We start from the raw sequence: 21,175 nt of genomic DNA, 5'->3' as shown, positions 1-21,175 counted from the left end.
ACTGCGCCTTGCCTGCCCGTCTCCCGTGGGTGAGTGGACACAGCCAGATCCGCACTGCGCCCTGCCGGCCAGTCTGCCGTGGTGAGGGGACACAGACAGATCCGCACTGCGCCCTGCCTTGCCTTCTGCCTTGGGTCAGTGGACATAGCCAGATCCACACAGCACCCTCCCTGCCCGTCTCCCGTGGGTGAGTGGACACAGCCAGATCCGCACTTCGCCCTGCCTGCCCGTCTGCCGTGGGTGAGTGGATGCAGCCAAATCCTCACTGTGCCCTGCGTGCCCGTCTGCCAAGGGTCAGTGGACATAGCCAGATCCACACAGCACCCTCTCTGCCCGTCTCCCGTGAGTAAGTGGACACAGTCAAATCCACACTGCGCCTTGCCTGCCTGTCTCCTGTGGGTGAGTGGACACAGCCAGATCCGCACTGCGCCCTGCCTCCCATCTCCCGTGGGTGAGTGGACACAGCCAGATCCACACTGCGCCTTGCCTACCCGTCTCCCGTGGGTGAGTGGACACAGCCAGATCCACACTGCGCCCTGCCTTCCTGTCTCCCGTGGGTGAGTGGACACAGCCAGATCCGCACTGCGCCCTGCTTCCCCGTCTCCCGTGGGTAAGTGGACGCAGCCAGATCCGCACTGCGCTCTGCCTGACCGTCTGCCGTGGGTGATTGGACACAGCCAGATCCGCACTGCGCCCTGCCTACCCGTCTGCCGTGGGTCAGTGGAAATAGCCACATCCACACAGTACCCTCTCTGCCCGTCTCCTGTGGGTGAGTGGACACAGCCAGATCCACACTGCGCCCTGCCTGCCCGTCTCTGTGGGTGAGTGGACACAGCCAGATCGGCACTGCGCCCTGCCTGACCGTCTGCCGTGGGTGATTGTACACAGCCAGATCCGCACTGCGCCCTGCCTTCCCATCTGCCGTGCATCAGTGGACATAGCCAGATCCACACAGCACCCTCTCTGCCCGTCTCCCGTGGGTGAGTGGACACAGCCAGATCCACACTGCACCCTGCCTGCCCGTCTCCGGTGGGTGAGTGGACACATCCAGTTCCACACTGCACCCTGCCTGCCCGTCTCCCGTGGGTGAGTGGACACAACCAGATCCGCACTGCGCCCTCCCTGCCTGTCTCCCATGGGTGAGTGGACACAGCAAGATGCACAGTGCACCTTGCCTGTCCGTCTCCCGTGGGTGAGTGGACACAGCCAGATCCGCACTGCGCCCTGCCTGCCCGTCTCCCGTGGGTGAGTGGACACAGCCAGATCCGCACTGCGCCCTGCCTGCCCGTTTGCCGTGGGTGAGTGGACACAGCCAGATCCGCACTGCGCCCTGCCGGCCCGTCTGCCGTGGGTCAATGAACATAGCCAGATCCACACAGCACCCTCTCTGCCCGTCTCCCGTGGGTGAGTGGACACAGCCAGATCCACACTGCGCCTTGCCTGCCCGTCTCCTGAGGGTGAGTGGACACAGCCAGATCCGCACTGCACCCTGCCTTCCCGTCTGTCGTGGGTGAGTGGACACAGCCAGATCCGCACTGTGCCCTGCCTGCCCGTCTGCCGTGGGTCAGTGGACATAGCCAGATTCACACAGCACCCTCTCTGCCCGTCTCCCGTGGGTGAGTGGACACAGCCAGATCCACACTGCACCTTGCCTGCCCGTCTCCCGTGGGTGAGTGGACACAGCCAGATCCGCAGTGCGCCCGGCCGGCCAGTCTGCCGTGGTGAGGGGCACAGCCAGATCCGCACTGCGCCCTGCCTTCTCGTCTGCTGTGGGTCAGTGGACATAGCCAGATCCACACAGCACCCTCTCTGGCCGTCTCCCTTGGGTGAGTGGACACAGCCAGATCCACACTGCGCCTTGCCTGCCCATCTCCCGTTGGTGAGTGGACACATCTAGATCTGCACTGCGCCCTGCCGGCCAGTCTGCCGTGGTGAGGGGACACAGCCAGATCCGCACTGCGCCCTGCCTGCCCGTCCGCCGTCGGTCAGTGGACATAGCCAGATCCACACAGCACCCTGCTTGCTCGTCTCCCGTGGGTGAGTGGACACTGCCAGATCCACACTGGGCCTTGCCTACCCGTCTCCCGTGGGTGAGTGGACACAGCCAGATCCGCACTGCGCCCTGCCGGCCCGTCTGCCGTGGGCGATTGGACACAGCCAGATCCGCACTGCGCCCTGCCAGCCCGTCTGCCGTGGGTCAGTGGACATAGCCAGATCCACACAGCACCCTCTCTGCCCGTCTCCCGTGGGTCAGTGGACACAGCCAGATCCACACTGTGCCTTGCCTGCCCGTCTCCCGTGGGTGAGTGGACACAGCCAGATCCGCACTGCGCCCTGCCTGACCGTCTGCCGTGGGTGATTGGACGCAGCCAGATCCGCACTGCGCCCTGCCTACCCGTCTGCCGTGGGTCAGTGGAAATAGCCACATCCACACAGTACCCTCTCTGCCCGTCTCCTGTGGGTGAGTGGACACAGCCAGATCCACGCTGCGCCCTGCCTGCCCGTCTCTGTGGGTGAGTGGACACAGCCAGATCGGCACTGCGCCCTGCCTGACCGTCTGCCGTGGGTGATTGTACACAGCCAGATCCGCACTGCGCCCTGCCTTCCCATCTGCCGTGCATCAGTGGACATAGCCAGATCCACACAGCACCCTCTCTGCCCGTCTCCCGTGGGTGAGTGGACACAGCCAGATCCACACTGCACCCTGCCTGCCCGTCTCCCGTGGGTGAGTGGACACATCCAGTTCCACACTGCACCCTGCCTGCCCGTCTCCCGTGGGTGAGTGGACACAACCAGATCCGCACTGCGCCCTCCCTGCCTGTCTCCCATGGGTGAGTGGACACAGCAAGATGCACAGTGCACCTTGCCTGTCCGTCTCCCGTGGGTGAGTGGACACAGCCAGATCCGCACTGCGCCCTGCCTGCCCGTCTCCCGTGGGTGAGTGGACACAGCCAGATCCGCACTGCGCCCTGCCTGCCCGTTTGCCGTGGGTGAGTGGACACAACCAGATCCGCACTTCGCCCTGCCGGCCCGTCTGCCGTGGGTCAGTGAACATAGCCAGATCCACACAGCACCCTCTCTGCCCGTCTTCCGTGGGTGAGTGGACACAGCCAGATCCACACTGCGCCTTGCCTGCCCGTCTCCCGAGGGTGAGTGGACACAGCCAGATCCACACTGCACCCTGCCTTCCCGTCTGTCGTGGGTGAGTGGACACAGCCAGATCCGCACTGTGCCCTGCCTGCCCGTCTGCCGTGGGTCAGTGGACATAGCCAGATTCACACAGCACCCTCTCTGCCCGTCTCCCGTGGGTGAGTGGACACAGCCAGATCCACACTGCACCTTGCCTGCCCGTCTCCCGTGGGTGAGTGGACACAGCCAGATCCGCAGTGCGCCCGGCCGGCCAGTCTGCCGTGGTGAGGGGCACAGCCAGATCCGCACTGCGCCCTGCCTTCTCGTCTGCTGTGGGTCAGTGGACATATAGCCAGATCCACACAGCACCCTCTCTGCCCGTCTCCCTTGGGTGAGTGGACACAGCCAGATCCACACTGCGCCTTGCCTGCCCATCTCCCGTTGGTGAGTGGACACATCTAGATCTGCACTGCGCCCTGCCGGCCAGTCTGCCGTGGTGAGGGGACACAGCCAGATCCGCACTGCGCCCTGCCTGCCCGTCCGCCGTCGGTCAGTGGACATAGCCAGATCCACACAGCACCCTGCTTGCTCGTCTCCCGTGGGTGAGTGGACACTGCCAGATCCACACTGGGCCTTGCCTACCCGTCTCCCGTGGGTGAGTGGACACAGCCAGATCCGCACTGCGCCCTGCCGGCCCGTCTGCCGTGGGCGATTGGACACAGCCAGATCCGCACTGCGCCCTGCCAGCCCGTCTGCCGTGGGTCAGTGGACATAGCCAGATCCACACAGCACCCTCTCTGCCCGTCTCCCGTGGGTCAGTGGACACAGCCAGATCCACACTGTGCCTTGCCTGCCCGTCTCCCGTGGGTGAGTGGACACAGCCAGATCCGCACTGCGCCCTGCCTGCCCGTCTGCCGTGGGTGAGTGGACGCAGCCAAATCCGCACTGCGCCCTGCGTGCCTGTCTGCCGTGGGTCAGTGGACATAGCCAGATCCACATACACCCTCTCTGCCCGTCTCCCGTGGGTAAGTGGACAGAGCCAGATCCACACTGCGTCTTGCCTGTCCGTCTCCAGTGGGTGAGTGGACACAGCCAGATCCGCACTGCGCCCTGCCTGCCCGTCTCCCGTGGGTGAGTGGACACAGCCAGGTCCGCACTGCGCCCTGCCGGCCCGTCTCCCGTGGGTGAGTGGACACAGCCAGATCCGCACTGCGCCCTGCATGCCCGTCCGCCGTCGGTCAGTGGACATAGCCAGATCCACACAGCACCCTGCTTGCTCGTCTCCCGTGGGTGAGTGGACACTGCCAGATCCACACTGGGCCTTGCCTACCCGTCTCCCGTGGGTGAGTGGACACAGCCAGATCCGCACTGCGCCCTGCCGGCCCGTCTGCCGTGGGCGATTGGACACAGCCAGATCCGCACTGCGCCCTGCCAGCCCGTCTGCCGTGGGACAGTGGACATAGCCAGATCCACACAGCACCCTCTCTGCCCGTCTCCCGTGGGTCAGTGGACACAGCCAGATCCACACTGTGCCTTGCCTGCCCGTCTCCCGTGGGTGAGTGGACACAGCCAGATCCGCACTGCGCCCTGCCTGCCCGTCTGCCGTGGGTGAGTGGACGCAGCCAAATCCGCACTGCGCCCTGCGTGCCTGTCTGCCGTGGGTCAGTGGACATAGCCAGATCCACATACACCCTCTCTGCCCGTCTCCCGTGGGTAAGTGGACAGAGCCAGATCCACACTGCGTCTTGCCTGTCCGTCTCCAGTGGGTGAGTGGACACAGACAGATCCGCACTGCGCCCTGCCTGCCCGTCTCCCGTGGGTGAGTGGACACAGCCAGGTCCGCACTGCACCCTGCCGGCCCGTCTCCCGTGGGTGAGTGGACACAGCCAGATCCGCACTGCGCCCTGCATGCCCGTCTCCCATGGGTGAGTGGACACAGCCAGATCCGCACTGCGCCCTGCCTGCCAGTCTCCCGTGGGTGAATGGACACAGCCATATCCGCACTGCGCCCTGCCTGCCCGTCTGCCGAGGGTGAGTGGACACAGCCAGATCCGCACTGCGCCCTGCCTGCCCGTTTGCCGTGGGTGAGTGGACACAACCAGATCCGCACTGCGCCCTGCCGGCCCGTCTGCCGTGGGTCAGTGAACATAGCCAGGTCCACACAGCACCCTCTCTGCCCGTCTTCCGTGGGTGAGTGGACACAGCCAGATCCACACTGCGCCTTGCCTGCCCGTCTCCCGAGGGTGAGTGGACACAGCCAGATCCACACTGCACCCTGCCTTCCCGTCTGTCGTGGGTGAGTGGACACAGCCAGATCCGCACTGTGCCCTGCCTGCCCGTCTGCCGTGGGTCAGTGGACATAGCCAGATTCACACAGCACCCTCTCTGCCCGTCTCCCGTGGGTGAGTGGACACAGCCAGATCCACACTGCACCTTGCCTGCCCGTCTCCCGTGGGTGAGTGGACACAGCCAGATCCGCAGTGCGCCCGGCCGGCCAGTCTGCCGTGGTGAGGGGCACAGCCAGATCCGCACTGCGCCCTGCCTTCTCGTCTGCTGTGGGTCAGTGGACATATAGCCAGATCCACACAGCACCCTCTCTGCCCGTCTCCCTTGGGTGAGTGGACACAGCCAGATCCACACTGCGCCTTGCCTGCCCATCTCCCGTTGGTGAGTGGACACATCTAGATCTGCACTGCGCCCTGCCGGCCAGTCTGCCGTGGTGAGGGGACACAGCCAGATCCGCACTGCGCCCTGCCTGCCCGTCCGCCGTCGGTCAGTGGACATAGCCAGATCCACACAGCACCCTGCTTGCTCGTCTCCCGTGGGTGAGTGGACACTGCCAGATCCACACTGGGCCTTGCCTACCCGTCTCCCGTGGGTGAGTGGACACAGCCAGATCCGCACTGCGCCCTGCCGGCCCGTCTGCCGTGGGCGATTGGACACAGCCAGATCCGCACTGCGCCCTGCCAGCCCGTCTGCCGTGGGTCAGTGGACATAGCCAGATCCACACAGCACCCTCTCTGCCCGTCTCCCGTGGGTCAGTGGACACAGCCAGATCCACACTGTGCCTTGCCTGCCCGTCTCCCGTGGGTGAGTGGACACAGCCAGATCCGCACTGCGCCCTGCCTGCCCGTCTGCCGTGGGTGAGTGGACGCAGCCAAATCCGCACTGCGCCCTGCGTGCCTGTCTGCCGTGGGTCAGTGGACATAGCCAGATCCACATACACCCTCTCTGCCCGTCTCCCGTGGGTAAGTGGACAGAGCCAGATCCACACTGCGTCTTGCCTGTCCGTCTCCAGTGGGTGAGTGGACACAGCCAGATCCGCACTGCGCCCTGCCTGCCCGTCTCCCGTGGGTGAGTGGACACAGCCAGGTCCGCACTGCGCCCTGCCGGCCCGTCTCCCGTGGGTGAGTGGACACAGCCAGATCCGCACTGCGCCCTGCATGCCCGTCCGCCGTCGGTCAGTGGACATAGCCAGATCCACACAGCACCCTGCTTGCTCGTCTCCCGTGGGTGAGTGGACACTGCCAGATCCACACTGGGCCTTGCCTACCCGTCTCCCGTGGGTGAGTGGACACAGCCAGATCCGCACTGCGCCCTGCCGGCCCGTCTGCCGTGGGCGATTGGACACAGCCAGATCCGCACTGCGCCCTGCCAGCCCGTCTGCCGTGGGTCAGTGGACATAGCCAGATCCACACAGCACCCTCTCTGCCCGTCTCCCGTGGGTCAGTGGACACAGCCAGATCCACACTGTGCCTTGCCTGCCCGTCTCCCGTGGGTGAGTGGACACAGCCAGATCCGCACTGCGCCCTGCCTGCCCGTCTGCCGTGGGTGAGTGGACGCAGCCAAATCCGCACTGCGCCCTGCGTGCCTGTCTGCCGTGGGTCAGTGGACATAGCCAGATCCACATACACCCTCTCTGCCCGTCTCCCGTGGGTAAGTGGACAGAGCCAGATCCACACTGCGTCTTGCCTGTCCGTCTCCAGTGGGTGAGTGGACACAGACAGATCCGCACTGCGCCCTGCCTGCCCGTCTCCCGTGGGTGAGTGGACACAGCCAGGTCCGCACTGCGCCCTGCCGGCCCGTCTCCCGTGGGTGAGTGGACACAGCCAGATCCGCACTGCGCCCTGCCTGCCAGTCTCCCGTGGGTGAATGGACACAGCCATATCCGCACTGCGCCCTGCCTGCCCGTCTGCCGAGGGTGAGTGGACACAGCCAGATCCGCACTGCGCCATGCCTGCACGTCTGCCGTGGGTCAGTGGACATAGCCAGATCCACACAACACCCTCTCTGCCCGTCTCCCGTGGGTGAGTGGACACAGCCAGATCCGCACTGCGCCCTGCCTGCCCGTCTCCCGTGGGTGAGTGGACACAGCCAGATCCGCACTGCGCCCTGCCTGCCCGTCTGTCGTGGGTGAGTGGACACAGTCAGATCCACACTGCGCCTTGCCTGCCCTACTGCCGTGGGTGATTGGACACAGCCAGATCCGCACTGCGCCCTGCCTCCCCATTTGCCGTGGGTCAGTGTATATAGCCAGATCCACACAGCACCCTCTCTGCCCGTCTCCCGTGGGTGAATGGACACAGCCAGATCCACACTGCGCCTTGCCTGCCCGTCTCCCGTGGGTTAGTGGCCAAGGCACATCCGCACTGCGCCCTGCCTGCCCGTCTACCGTGGGTGAGTGGACACAGCCAGATCTGCTCTGCGCCCTGCCTACCCATCTGCCGTGGGTCAGTGGACATAGCCAGATCCACACAGCACCCTCTCTGCCCGTCTCCCGTGGGTGAGTGGACACAGCCAGATCCACACTGCTCCCTGCCTGCCCGTCTCCCTTTGGTGTGTGGACACAGTCACAACCACACTGCGCCCTGCCCACCTGTCTCCGTTTTGCGTGTGGACACAGCAAGTTCCACACAGAGCCCTGCCTGCCCACCTCCCATGGGTGAGTGGACACAACCAATCCACACGGTGCCCAGCCTGCCTGTCTCTCGTGGGTGACTGGACACAGTCACGTCCACACAGCGCCCTGCCTGCCCGACTCCCGTGGGTTAGTGTACACAGCCACGTCCAACAGCACCCTACCTGCCCGTCTCTGGTGGGTGTGTAGACACAGCAAGTTCCACACTGCGCCCTGTCTGCCCGTGTCCCGTGGGTGTGTGGAATCAGACATTTCCACACATGGCACAGCCTGCACGTCACCCATGGGTGAGTGGAAAAAGCAAGTTCCACACTGCGCCGTGTCTGCCCGTGTCCCGTGGGTGTGTGGAATCAGACAGTTCCACACATGGCACAGCCTGCACGTCACCCATGGGTGAGTGGAAAAAGCAAGTTCCACACTGCGCCCTGTCTGCATGTGTCCCGTGGGTGTGTGGACACACAAAGTTCCACACAGAGCCCTGCCTGCCCACCTCCCGTAGGTGTGTGGACACAGCCAGTTCCACACTGTGCCCAGTCTGCCCGTCTCCCTTGGGTGAGTGGACACAGCCACATCCACACTGTGCCCTGCCTGCCCGGCTCCTGTGTGTGTGCAGACACAGCCAATTCCACACTGCGCCCTGAGTGCCCGTCACCCATGGTTGAGTGGACACAGGCACATCCACACTGCACCCTGCCTGTCAGTCTCCCGTGGGTGAGTAAACACAGAAAGTTTCACACAGATATCAGCCTGCCCGTCTCCCTTGGGTGTGTGGACACAGCCAGTCCACATTGCGCCCTGCCTGCCCGTCTCCCGTGGGTGAGTGGACACAGCCAGTTCCACACTGCGCTCTGCCTTCTCGTCACACATGCATGAGTGGACACAGCCAGATCCACACTGCGCCCTGCCAGCCCGTCTCCCGTGGGTGAGTGGTCACATCCACATCCACACTGCGCTCTGCCTGCACGTCTTCCGTGGGTTGAGTGGATACAGCCAGTTCCACACAGAGCCTTGCCTGCCCGGCTCTCGTGGGTGTGTGGATACAGCGATTACCACACTGCGCCCTGCATGCCTGTCTCCCATGGGTGAGTGGACACAGCCAGATCCACACTGCGCCCTGCCTGCCCGTCTCCCGTGGGTGAGTGGACACAGCCACATCCACACTGCGCCCTGCCTGCCCGTCTCCCGTGGGTGAGTGGACACAGCCAGTGCCACACTGCGCCCTGCCTGCCCGTCTCCAGTGGGTGTGTGGACACAGCAAGTTCCACACAGTGCCCTGCCTTCCCATCTCCCGTGGGTGTGTGGACACAGCCAGATCCACACAGCGCCCTGCCTGCACGTCTCCCCTGGGTGAGTGGACACAGCCAGTTCCAAACTGTGCCCTACCTGCCCGTCTCCCGTAGGTGAGTGGACACAGCCAGATCCACACTGCGCCCTGCTTGCCCATCTCCCGATGATGTGTGGACACAGCCACTTCCACACTGCGTGCTGTCTGCCCATCTCCCATGGGTGAGTGTACTCAGCCAGTTCCACACATAGCCCTGCATGCCCGTGTCCCATGGGAGAGTGGAACCAGCCAGTTCCACACTGGGCCCTACCTGCCCGTCTCCCGTGACTGAGTGGACACAGCCACATACACACTTCGCCCTGCTTGCCCGTCTCCCGTGGATGTGTGGACATGGCAAGATCCACACTGCGCCCTCCCTGCCCGTCTCCCGTGGGTGAGTGGACACAGCCAGTTCCACACTGCGCCCTACCTTCCCGTCTCCCGTGGGAGAGTGGACACAGCCATATCCATACTGCAACAGGCCTGCCCGTCTCCCGTGGGTTTGTGGACACAGCCAGTTCCACACTGCGCCCTACCTTCCTGTCTCCAATGGGAGAGTGGACACAGCCATATCCATACTGCACCAGGCCTGCCCGTCTCCCGTGGGTTTGTGGACACAGCCAGTTCCACACTGCACCCTGCCTGCCAGTCTCCCGTCAGTGAGTGGACACAGTCATATCCACATTGTGCCCTACTTTCCCGTCTCCCTTGGGTGTGTGGACACAGCCAGATCCACTATGCGTCCAGCCTGCCCATCTCCCGTGTATGTGTTGACAAGCCACATCCACACAGCATTCTGCCTGACCGTCTCTCATGGGTTTGTGGACACAGCCCGTTCCAAAATGCGCCCTGCCTGCCCATCTCTCGTGGGTGTGTGGACACGGCCAGATTCACACAACACCCTGCCTGCCCGTCTCCCGTGGGCGAGGAGACACTGCCAGTTCCACCCTGCGCCCTGCCTGCTCGTCACCCAAGGGTGAGTGGACACAGCCAAATCCACACTGCGCCCTGCCTGCCCGTCTCCCGTGGGCGAGGAGACACTGCCAGTTCCACCCTGCGCCCTGCCTGCTCGTCACCCAAGGGTGAGTGGACACAGCCAGATCCACACTGCGCCCTGCCTGCCCATCTCCCGGGGGTGTGTTGACACAGCCAGATCCACACTGCGCCCGACCTACACGTCTCCCGTGTCTGAGTGGACACAGCCAGATCCACACGGCACCCAGCCTGCCCATCTCCCGTGGGTGTGTGGACATGGCAAGATCTACACTGCGCCCTGCCAGCCCATTTCCCGTGGGTGATTGGACACAGCCACATCCACACTGCGCCCTGCCTGCCCGTCTCCCGTGGGTGTGTGGACACGGCCAGATCCACACTGCGCCCTGCCTGCCCGTCTCCCGTGGGTGTGTGGACACGGCTAGATCCACACAGCACCCTGCCTGCCCGTCTCCTGTGGGTGAGTGGACACAGCCAGATCCACACAGCGCCTTGCCTGCCCGTCTACCATGGATGTGTGGACACGGCCACATCCACACTGCACCCTGCCTGCCCGTCTCCCGTGGGTGAGTGGACACAGCCAGTTCCACACAGCGCCCTTCCTGCCCGTTTCCTGTGGGTGTGGACATGGCCAAATCCACACAACACCCTGCCTGACTGTCTCTCATGGGTGTTTGGACAGAGCCAGACCCACACAATGCTTGCCAGCCCGCCTCCCGTGGTTGTGTGGACTCGGCAAGATCCACACTGCTCTCTGCCTGCCCGTCAACCATGGGTGAGTGGACACAGCCAGATCCACACTGCGCCCTGCCTTCCCGACTCCCGTGGGTGTTTGGACACAGTCAGTTCCACACTGCGCCCTGCCTGTCCGTTTTCCTTGGGTTTGTGGACACAGCGTCATGCCTGCCCGTCTCCCGTGGGTGAGTGGACACAGCCAGATCCACACGGCTCCCAGCCTGACCGTCTCCCATGGGTGAGTGGACACAGCCCCATCCACACTGCGCCCTGCCTGCCCGTCTTCCTTGGGTTTGTGGACACAGCCACATCCACACAGGACCCTGCCTGACCGTCTCCCGATGGAGTGTGGACACAGCCAGTTCCACGCAGCGCCCTACCTGCCTGTCTCCCATGGGTTAGTGGACACAGCCACGTCCACACTGCGCCTTACCTGCCCGTCTCCGGTGGGTGTGTGGACACAGCCAGTTCCACACTGCGTCCTGCCTGCCCGTGTCCCGTGGGTGTGAGGATACAGGAAGTTCCACACAGAGCCCTGCCTGCCCGCCTCCCGTTGGTTCTTGGACACAGCCAGTTCCACACTGCGCCCTGCCTGCCCGTCACCCATGGGTGAGTGGACACAGCCACATCCACACTGCGCCCTGCCTGCGCATCTCCCATAGGTGAGTGGACACATCCAGTTCCACACAGAGCCCTGCCTGCCCATCTCCCATGGGTGATTAGACACTGCCAGTTCCACAAGGTGCCCTGCCCGCCCGTCACCCATGGGTGTGTGGAAACAGCCAGATCCACACTGCGCCCTACCTGCCCGTCTCCCGTAGGTGTGTGGACACAGCCAGTTCCACACTGTGCCCAGTCTGCCCGTCTCCCTTGGGTGAGTGGACACAGCTACATCCATACTGCGCCCTGCCTGCCCGTCTCCCGTGGGTGTGCGAACACAGCCAATTCCACACTGCGCCCTGCCTGCCCGTCTCCCATGGCTGAGTTGACACAGCCAGATCCACACTGCGCCCTGAGTGCCCATCACCCATGGTTGAGTGGACACAGGCACATCCACACTGTGCCCTGCCTGTCCATCTCCAGTGGGTGAGTGGACACAGAAAGTTTCACACAGATACCTGCCTGCCCATCTCCCGTGGGTGTGTGGACAAAGCCAGTCCACATTGCGCCCTGCCTGCCGGTCTCCCATGGGTGTGTGGACACAGCCATTTCCACACTGCGACTTGCCTGTCCGTCTCCCGTGGGTGTGTGGACACAGCCTGATCCACACAGCGCCCAGCCTGCCTGTGTCCCGTGAGTTTGTGGAAACACCAGATCCACACTGCACCCTGCCTGCCTGTCTCCCATGGGTGTGTGGACACAGCCAGTTCCACACAGCGTCCTGCCTGCCCGTCTCCCGTGGGTGCGTGTATCCAGCCACATCCACACTGCGCCTGCATGCCTGTCTCCCGTGGGTGAGTGGACACAGCCAGTTCCACACAGAGCCCTGCCTGCCCCTCTCCCATGGGTGATTGGACACAGCCACATCCACACTGTGCCCTGCCTGCCCGTCTCCTGTGGGTGAGTGGACACAGCCAGTTCCACACTGTGCCCTACCTGCCCGTCTCCGGTGGCTGTGTGGACACAGCAAGTTCCACACAGTGCCCTGCCTTCCCATCTCCCATGGGTGTGTGGACACAGCCAGATCCACACAGCGCCCGGCCTGACCGTATCCCATGGGTGTGTGTAAACAGCCAGATCCATACCACGCCCTGCCTGCCCGTCTCTCCTGGGTGAGTGGACACAGCCAGTTCCAAACTGTGCCCTACCTGCCCGTCTCCCATAGGTGAGTGGACACAGCCAGGTCCACACTGCGCCCTGCCTGCTCTTCTCCCGTGTTTGTGTGGACACAGCCACTTCCATACAAACCCCTGCCTGACCGTCTCCTGTCGGTGTGTGGACATAGCCAGTTTCACACTGCGCTCTGCCTTCTCGTCACCCATGCGTGAGTGGACACAGCCAGTTCCACACAGCGCCCTGCCTGCCTGTCTCCCGTGGGTGTGTGGATACGGCCAGATCCACACAGTGTCTGCTCTTTGGGAACCGACACGCTGGAGGAAACCTTGAGAGGCTGAGAGGGGAGGGAGTTCCAGAAGAAGGCCAGGATGTCATTTTGAGGGAGTATGTGACCAGAACTCGTCCCGTTGCTTTTGGGGTTCTATGGGCTCCACGTAGGAATCTTTGGTGGTGGCACCTGATGTTGGGGGATCCGGAGTCACACCCAGACCTGCTCCACAGGCCTCCTTTTACTTTTCTCTTTGGATTCATTATTTTTAAAAAGTGTCTCTTACCTCTATTATTGCATTTTCTTTTCTCTGTCTTTTCAAGCTTATGATGGGAGTACAAGTATTCAGGTGACATGTGTTGCCCGTGCCCCCCTCCCCCCTGTGTTCTTATTCATTTACCTCTCATGTTGTTCCAGCGTATTGTGGGGGTACCAATGTTAAGGTCGGGTACCTTGCCCTCTCCCAGCCTCCCCCCTCGGGTCAGAGCTTCAAGTTCGCCCATCCCCCAGTCGGTAGGCACCCACCCCATTCCTAATAAATGTGTATGCCCATCCCCTCCCCCCACCCACCCGACACCCACCCGATGAAGGTGATTCCTCTCCGTCCACTTAGGTGTCCATCCGTTCGTACCAATTTGCTGGTGAGCGCGCTCACGTGGTGCTCGTGTGTCCATTCTTGGGATACTTGGCTTACTGGAACGGGATCCAGCTCTGGCCAGGAGAACACGAGAGGTGCCCTCTCACCGCTGCTCCTCATAGCCGAATGGCACTCCGTGGTGTCCATGCGCCACATTTTATTAATGCACTCCTGGATGGATGGGCACTCGGTCGCTTCCACATCTTTGCGATTGTGAATCGTGCCCTAACTGTAACCCTAACCATTACCCAGCTCGTCTCCTCTGCCCCTACCTGACGCACTCCTCCCCGCCAGGCCCGTCACTGTCCTGGGCCCCTGCCTGAATGGCTCCTTCCCGCCCGGCCTATCACCATCCTCTGCCCCTGCCTGACACCCTCCTCCCCGCCCTGGCCATCACCTGGGCCCCTGCCTGACTCGCTCCTTCCCTCCTCCCCACCCGGCCCGTCACCGTCCTCAGCCCCTGCCTGACCGGCTCCTTCATGCCCAAACTGTCACCGTCCTTGGCCCCTGCCTGACGGGCTCTTCCGTCGCCTGGGCCTTCCAAGGGCTTGGTGTGGACTCTGCTTCCAGGAAGCCCTTCAGAAACCCGGCAACAGGGTGGCCGCAGCAGTCTCGAGCAGCCATACCTAAGTGTCCCTGGTGTCTTTCCTGAGGCCCTGCGGCTGCCGCCGCCACGGAGGTGGGTACCGCCTCCTCATGGGGACGTACACGCAGCTCTCCACGTCAGATTCCGGGGCTCTCTGTCCTGCCAGAAGGCCCAGCTGGCCTGCGGGTCCTTAGAGTGGCAAAAGCATCCGAAAACTGAGATTGAGGGTCCGGTGGCTGTCTGCACTTTTGTGCTGGGCACCCCAGGGAGGCCCGGGGGCTGGCTGGACAACGTGGTCTGCTGGGCGGGGGGTTTGGAGGAGCAACTGATGCCCTTTGCACTTTGGGTAGCAAGAGTCTGAGGTGTCTCTGAGCCCTGGGCCATGTCAGGGTGGGGGGGAGGAGGAGGAGGAGGAGGAGGATGTGGGAGGGGCCGTGACCTGCAGTCCTGTTCCCTGGGTGGCATGGCATGTGGCTTCTTCCACAGGCTGCTTGGCCTGGGCTCCCTGCACCTGGGCCTTTGGAGGACTGGCCCTGTGCTTGCCAACACTTCCTGCAGGGACCCAGAGCTGGGAGGTTGCATCTCTCAGCCCTGGGTCGGGCAGAGCCCCAGCAGGCCATGCCCACAACCTCTCTCAGCAGGGGTCCCCCAGAAGGCTCCTTTGGGACCAGGATTCTCTTGCGGGTGACTGTTAAGGTCTGGCCCCTGGATGGAGGGGCACCAAGAGTAGAGGAGCAGGAAGGGGAAGGGCGTGGCCATGCGAGGGGACACTTTGAGGCCAAGTCCCAGCTTCAGCCTTATCCTCTTGGGTGATGTACACCCTGGGAACCCCGGGGTGTACATCACACCTCCTGGTTGTCCCGCTCTGAGACCGGGAGCCGGGCTTCGCATTCCCACAGCAGCCGGTCGTGGGCTGAGGACACTTGGGGCGTTGGGAACTCCCTGGCTTCTCCTTGGATTAACATCTGGAGCTGCTTGTGAATTGTGCAGCCACACACACCCGAGTGCGGGTGTCTTCCGCACAGACTGTGGGCCTCACTCTTCTGAATGCCGCTAGCTTGCGACCCACCCACGGGGAACCTGGTCAGGGTACTTTCTCTCAGGGGCAGACTCTGATCTGGGTGGGCTACTGGTGTCTCTGTTTGCTCGTTTCTTTCTTCCATTTCGGGAAAGGCTTCCTTACTGGGTGTGGAAATCTCCTATGCCTTTCCTCGCCTATTCTGTCAGCTTTAAAATTCTCCTTCAGTTGCCACCCTCACAGATGGATTAGGAAACTCTTTCCGGTGCACTCATTAGTGAAATGACCTCAATGAAGCTGGAATCCAATATCTACTCGCCGATTTTTCGCGAGTCCACACACCAGGGTGGTCGGGGTCCAATGCAGCCCTGGTCAGGCCCAGGCCCCTTGGACTGGGCCACAGGAGGACACAGAGGAGGGTCCCGGCCCCCACGGTAGCGGTGCGGGCAGTTCTCCAAGGGCTTGGGCGTTTTCCAGAGGTAGGAGATGGAGGGGACTGATTTCTTCAGCGCCACACAAACCACGCCACCCCACCCCATCCATGGGACACATCCCGAGAGGGAGACGCCCCATACACTCGCTCCCCTCCCCCTTGCGCTGTGCCCCAGCCCTGGCCTGGGGGAATAGGCGGCAGCCCACGCACAGGGCGGGGGGCGGGCGGGGGGGGGGGGCACAGCTGAAAGGGGTTGTGGGAGAGGGCGGCCCCTGGCTGGGGTCAAAGGGCGAGTGCCCCGCGCGTGCGCAGTCAGCAGCGGCGGCGGAGGCGGCAGCGGCGGAGACTCGCTGGGGGTGGGCAGCGGGTAGGTGAAGGAGGCGAGGTGAGGAGAGGAGGGGGGCTAGAAGGTCTCCACCTTGGCCAGTCCAGCCGTGGAGGCGTATCTTCTGTGAGTGTGAGTGACTGTGAGTATGTGTGTGTGTGTATAGAGAGACAGCCCCCCACCCCGGCCTGCCCCGCCCCGCCCGTCACCCCCCGTCCCTGGGAGCCCGCCAGACTCGGCGGGCGAACTCAACAGGCCGGACCCGGCGCGGGGCCTGGGGCGGGAGGAGGCGGCGGGGAAGCGCAGAGAGGCTCGGCTTCTTGAGCGTGGCAGGGGCGCCCTCCGCCGTCTAGGGCCACACCACCCTGAACGCGCCGGATCTCGTCTGTTCTCGGAAGCTAAGCAGGGTCGGGCCTGGTTGGTACTTGGATGGGAGACCGCCTGGGAATACCGGGTGCCGTAGGCTTTTTTTTTTTTTTTTTTTTTTGCCTCTTGTTCTGTCCCCTTTCTGGGAGTGCGGTGGCGGCGGCCCGGGGTGAAGGTAACCTCCACCCTCAGCGCCCGCCGCGGTGCCTGGTGCCCCCGCCCGCACCGTGGGGCCTCCTCTTGTCCCAAGCCGCGACATCGCCACCACAGGGCAGCATGTGTGGCATCTGGACTGTCAGGTGTGAGACCGAAGGTCTGGTCTGTGGGAACCGACACGCTGGAGGAAACCTTGAGAGGCTGAGAGGGGAGGGAGTTCCAGAAGAAGGCCAGGATGTCATTTTGAGGGAGTATGTGACCAGAACTCGTCCCGTTGCTTTTGGGGTTCTATGGGCTCCACGTAGGAATCTTTGGTGGTGGCACCTGATGTTGGGGGATCCGGAGTCACACCCAGACCTGCTCCACAGGCCTCCTTTTACTTTTCTCTTCGGATTCATTATTTTTAAAAAGTGTCTCCTATCTCTATTATTGCATTTTCTTTTCTCTCTCTTTTCAAGCAGATGATGGGAGTACAAGTATTCAGGTGACATGTGTTGCCCGTGCCCCCCTCCCCCCTGTGTTCTTATTCATTTACCTCTCATGTTGTTCCAGCGTATTGTGGGGGTACCAATGTTAAGGTCGGGTACGTTGCCCTCTCCCAGCCTCCCCCTTCGGGTCAGAGCTTCAAGTGCGCCCATCCCCCAGTCGGTGCGCACCCACCCCATCCCTAATGGATGTGTATGCCCATCCCCTCCCCCCGCCCGCCCGACGCCCACCCGATGAAGGTGATTCCTCTGTGTCCACTTAAGTGTCCATCGGTTCATACCAATTTGCCGGTGAGCGCGAGCACGTGGTGCTCGTGTGTCCATTCTTGGGATACTTGGCTTACTGGAACGGGTTCCAGCTCTGGCCAGGAGAACCACGAGAGGTGCCCTCTCACCGCTGTTCCTCATAGCCGAATAGCACTGCGTGGTGTCCACGCGCCACATTTTATTTATGCACTCGTGGGTCGATGGGCACTCGGGTCGCTTCCAGGTCTTTGCGATTGTGACTTGTGCCCTGACTCTAACCCTAACCCTTACCCAGCCCGTCTCCTCCTCGACCCCTGCCTGACTGACTCCTTCCCGCCTGGCTTGTCACCTGTCACCGTCCTCTGCCCCTGCCTGATGGGGCTCCTCCATCGCCTGGGCCTTCCAAGGGCTTGGTGTGGACGCTGGTTCCAGGACGCCCTCCCAGGAACCCGGTAGCAGGGCTGCCCCAGCGTCTCGCGCAACCCAACCGTCCACTGGCCGCCTTAGCTAAGTGGCCTGCTGGGGACGTGCTCCCGCTGTGTGGCGGGGGCCCAGCCTGGTGTCTTCTCTGAGGCCCCGCGGCTGCCGCTCCCCGCAAGGGGAGAGCTGGGGAGGTGGGGACCGCCTCCTCATGGGGACATACACCCAGCTCTCCACGTTGGATTCCGGGGCTCTCTTTCTGCCAGAAGCCCCAGCTGGCCTGCAGGTCCTTAGAGTGGCAAAAACATCCAAAAACTGAGATTGACGGTCAGGTGGGTGTCTGCACTTTTGTGGCGGGCACCCCAGGGAGGCCTGGGGGCTGGCTGGACAACGCTGTCCGCTGGGCGGGGGGGGGGGGGGGTTTGGAGGAGCAACTGATGCCCTTTGGACTTTGGGTAGAAAGTGTCTGAGGTGTCTCTGAGCCCTGGGCCATGTCGGGGTGGGGGGGGGGAGGAGGAGGAGGAGGAGGTGGGAGGGGCCGTGACCTGCAGTCCTGTTCCCGGGGTGGCATGGCACGTGGCTTCTTCCACAGGCTGCTTGGCCTGGGCTCCCTGCACCTGGGCCTTTGGAGGACTGGCCCTGTGCTTGCCAACACTTCCTGCAGGGACCCAGAGCTGGGAGGTTGCATCTCTCAGCCCTGGGTCGGGCAGAGCCCCAGCGGGCCATGCCCACAACCTCTCTCAGCAGGGGTCCCCCAGAAGGCTCCTTTGGGACCAGGATTCTCTTGCGGGTGACTCTGTAAGGTCTGGCCCCTGGATGGAGGGGCACCAGGAGTAGAGGAGCAGGAAGGGGAAGGGCGTGGCCATGCGAGGGGACACTTTGAGGCCAAGTCCCAGCTTCAGCCTGATCCTCCTGGGAACCCCGGGGTGTACATCACACCTCCTGGTTGTCCCGCTCTGAGACCGGGAGCCGGGCTTCGCGTTCCCACAGCAGCCAGTCCTGGGCTGAGGAGACCTGGGGCTTCGGGAACTCCCTGGCTTCTCTTTGTGGTACCATTTGGAGCTAATTGTGAATCGTGCCGCCACACACGCCCGAGTGCAGGTGTCTTCTGCACAGACTGCGGGCCTCGCTCTTCTGAATGCCGCTAGCTCGCCACCCACCCACGGGTGAACCTGGTCAGGGTACTTTCTCTAAGGAGCAGACTCTGACCCGGGCGGGCTACCGGTGTCTCTGTTTGCTCATTTCTTTCTTCCATTTCTGGAAAGCCTTCCTTACTGAGTGTGGAAATCTCCTATGCCTTTCCTCGCCTATTCTGTCAGCTTTAAAATTCTCCTTCAGTTGCCACCCTCACAGGTGGATTAGGAAACTCTTTCCGGTGCACTCATTAGTGAAATGACCTCAATGAAGCTCAAATCCAATAGCTAATCGCCGATTTTTCGCGAGTCCACACTCCAGGGTGGTTGGGGTCCAATGCAGCCCCGGCCAGGCCCAGGCCCCTTGGACTGGGCCACAGGAGGACACAGAGGAGGGTCCGGCCCCCAAGGTAGCGGTGCCAGCAGTTCTCCATGGCCTTGGGCGTTTTCCAGAGGTAAGAGATGGAGGGGACTGATTTCTTCAGCACCCCACAAACCACGCCACCCCACCCCACCCCACCCATGGGACACACCCCGAGAGGGAGACGCCCCATACACTCACTCCCCTCCCCCATGTGCTGTGCCCCAGCCCTGGCCTGGGGGAATAGGCTACAGCCCACCCTCAGGGCGGGGGGCGCAGCTGAAAGGGGTTGTGGGGGAGGGCGGCCCCTGGCTGGGGGCAAAGGTCGAGCGCCCCGCGGGCGCGTGCGCAGTCAGCAGCGGCGGCGCGCTGGGGGTGGGGGGCGGGTAGGTGAAGGAGGCGAGGAGAGGAGGGGGGCTGGAAGGTCTCCACCTTGGCGGGTCTAGCCTTGGAGGCGCGTCTTGTGTGAGTGAGTGAGTGTGAGTGTGTGTGTGTAGAGACAGCCCCCCACCCCGGCCCGCCTCTCCCTGCCCGCCCCGCCCTGCCCGTCACCCCAGTCCCGCGGAGCCCGCCAGACCCGGCCAGTGAACTCAACAGTCCCGGCCCGGCGCGGGGCCTGGGGCGGGAGGAGGCGTCGGGGAAGCGCAGAGAGGCTCGGCTTCTTCAGCGGGGCAGGGGCTCCCTCTGCCGTCTCCGGCCACGCCGCCCTGAACGGGCCGGATCTCGTCTGATCTCCGAAGCTAAGCAGCGTCGGGGCTGGTCAGTACTTGGATGGGAGACCGCCTGGGAATACCGGGTGCCATAGGCTTTTTTTTTTTTTTCCTTTTTGCCTCTTGTTCTGTCCCCTTTCTGGGAGTGGGGCGGCGGTCCGGCAGATCACCCCTACCCTCAGTGCCCGCCGCGGTGCCTGGCGCCCTACCCGGCGCCGTGGGGCCTCCTCTTGTCCCGAGCCGTGACACCGCCGCCACGCGGCAGCATGCGTGCCATCTCTACTGTCAGGTGTCAGACCAAAGCTCTGGTGTGTGGGACCGACATGCTGGAGGAAACCTTGAGAACCTTGAGAGTCTGAGAGGGGAGGGAGTTGCAGAAGAATTCCCAGGATGTCATTTTGAGCAAGTATGTGTTAACGGAAAAAAAAAATCTAAACTCTGTAAAATAATTTTAAAGAGATTTATTTGGAGCCAAATTTGAGGACCATGACCCGGAGCCACTGCCAAGAGGCCTTGGGCAAGTGGACTCGCCGTGGCTGGGTTATAGTTTAGTTTTATACATTTTTAGAGAGACAGGGGTTACAGGCAAAGTCACAAATTAATACATGAGAGGCATACATTGGTTTGGCCCAAAAAGGTGGGACATCTTGAAGCGGGGGCTTACAGGTTATAGGTGGGTTTAAAGATTCTTTGGCTGGCAATTGGCTGAGAGAGTTAGTCTTTATTTAGAAGACCAGGAAGGATATGCTTACTTTAAGATAAGGGTATGAGCACTCTGGGAGGTCCAGACAGGAGGACATTTTAAATTTACAATAGGCGCCTGCTAGGATGCTTGAGTTAAGATATTTTAAATTTATGATAGGCATCTGCTAGGATGCTTGAGTTAAGACAGGGGCTTTTTATCTTTTAGGTGATGTTAATGCCATACCAGAATCAGGTCAGGAAGTAAACCACTGCTTTGTTTGGTTAACAAAAGCCGCTTAGTGGGAATTTACCTTTTGTCAGCCTAACCCTGCTGGCCTCTTTACCATTTGCCAGCCTAACTCAGCTGGTCTTCTTAGGAAGGAGTTTTTAGCAAAAAATTAGAGTTTAGTCTTCAGTTCCCCCTGTTGGCCAAAGATCATTTTATGGAATGCATATGTAGGCCAATAACTAG

General features: G+C 62.3%; 1 non-coding gene and 1 pseudogene across 1 annotated transcript; both read left to right on the top strand.

Annotated features, from left to right (window-relative positions):
- Positions 1–16,489: 16,489 nt before the first annotated feature.
- Positions 16,490–16,608, top strand: LOC142862730 (5S ribosomal RNA). The gene has a single exon (XR_012913828.1). It is a non-coding gene; the product is annotated as a 5S ribosomal RNA (ribosomal RNA).
- A 3,390-nt stretch (positions 16,609–19,998) lies between these two features.
- Positions 19,999–20,117, top strand: LOC142862908 (uncharacterized; annotated as a pseudogene).
- Positions 20,118–21,175: the final 1,058 nt, after the last annotated feature.

This window comes from Microcebus murinus, chromosome 20 (assembly GCF_040939455.1).
Source record: "Microcebus murinus isolate Inina chromosome 20, M.murinus_Inina_mat1.0, whole genome shotgun sequence".
In the NCBI taxonomy this organism is placed as follows: domain Eukaryota; kingdom Metazoa; phylum Chordata; class Mammalia; order Primates; family Cheirogaleidae; genus Microcebus; species Microcebus murinus.
The sequence above is the reverse complement of the archived record's forward strand: the minus strand, read 5'-3'. Positions and strand labels throughout refer to the sequence as shown.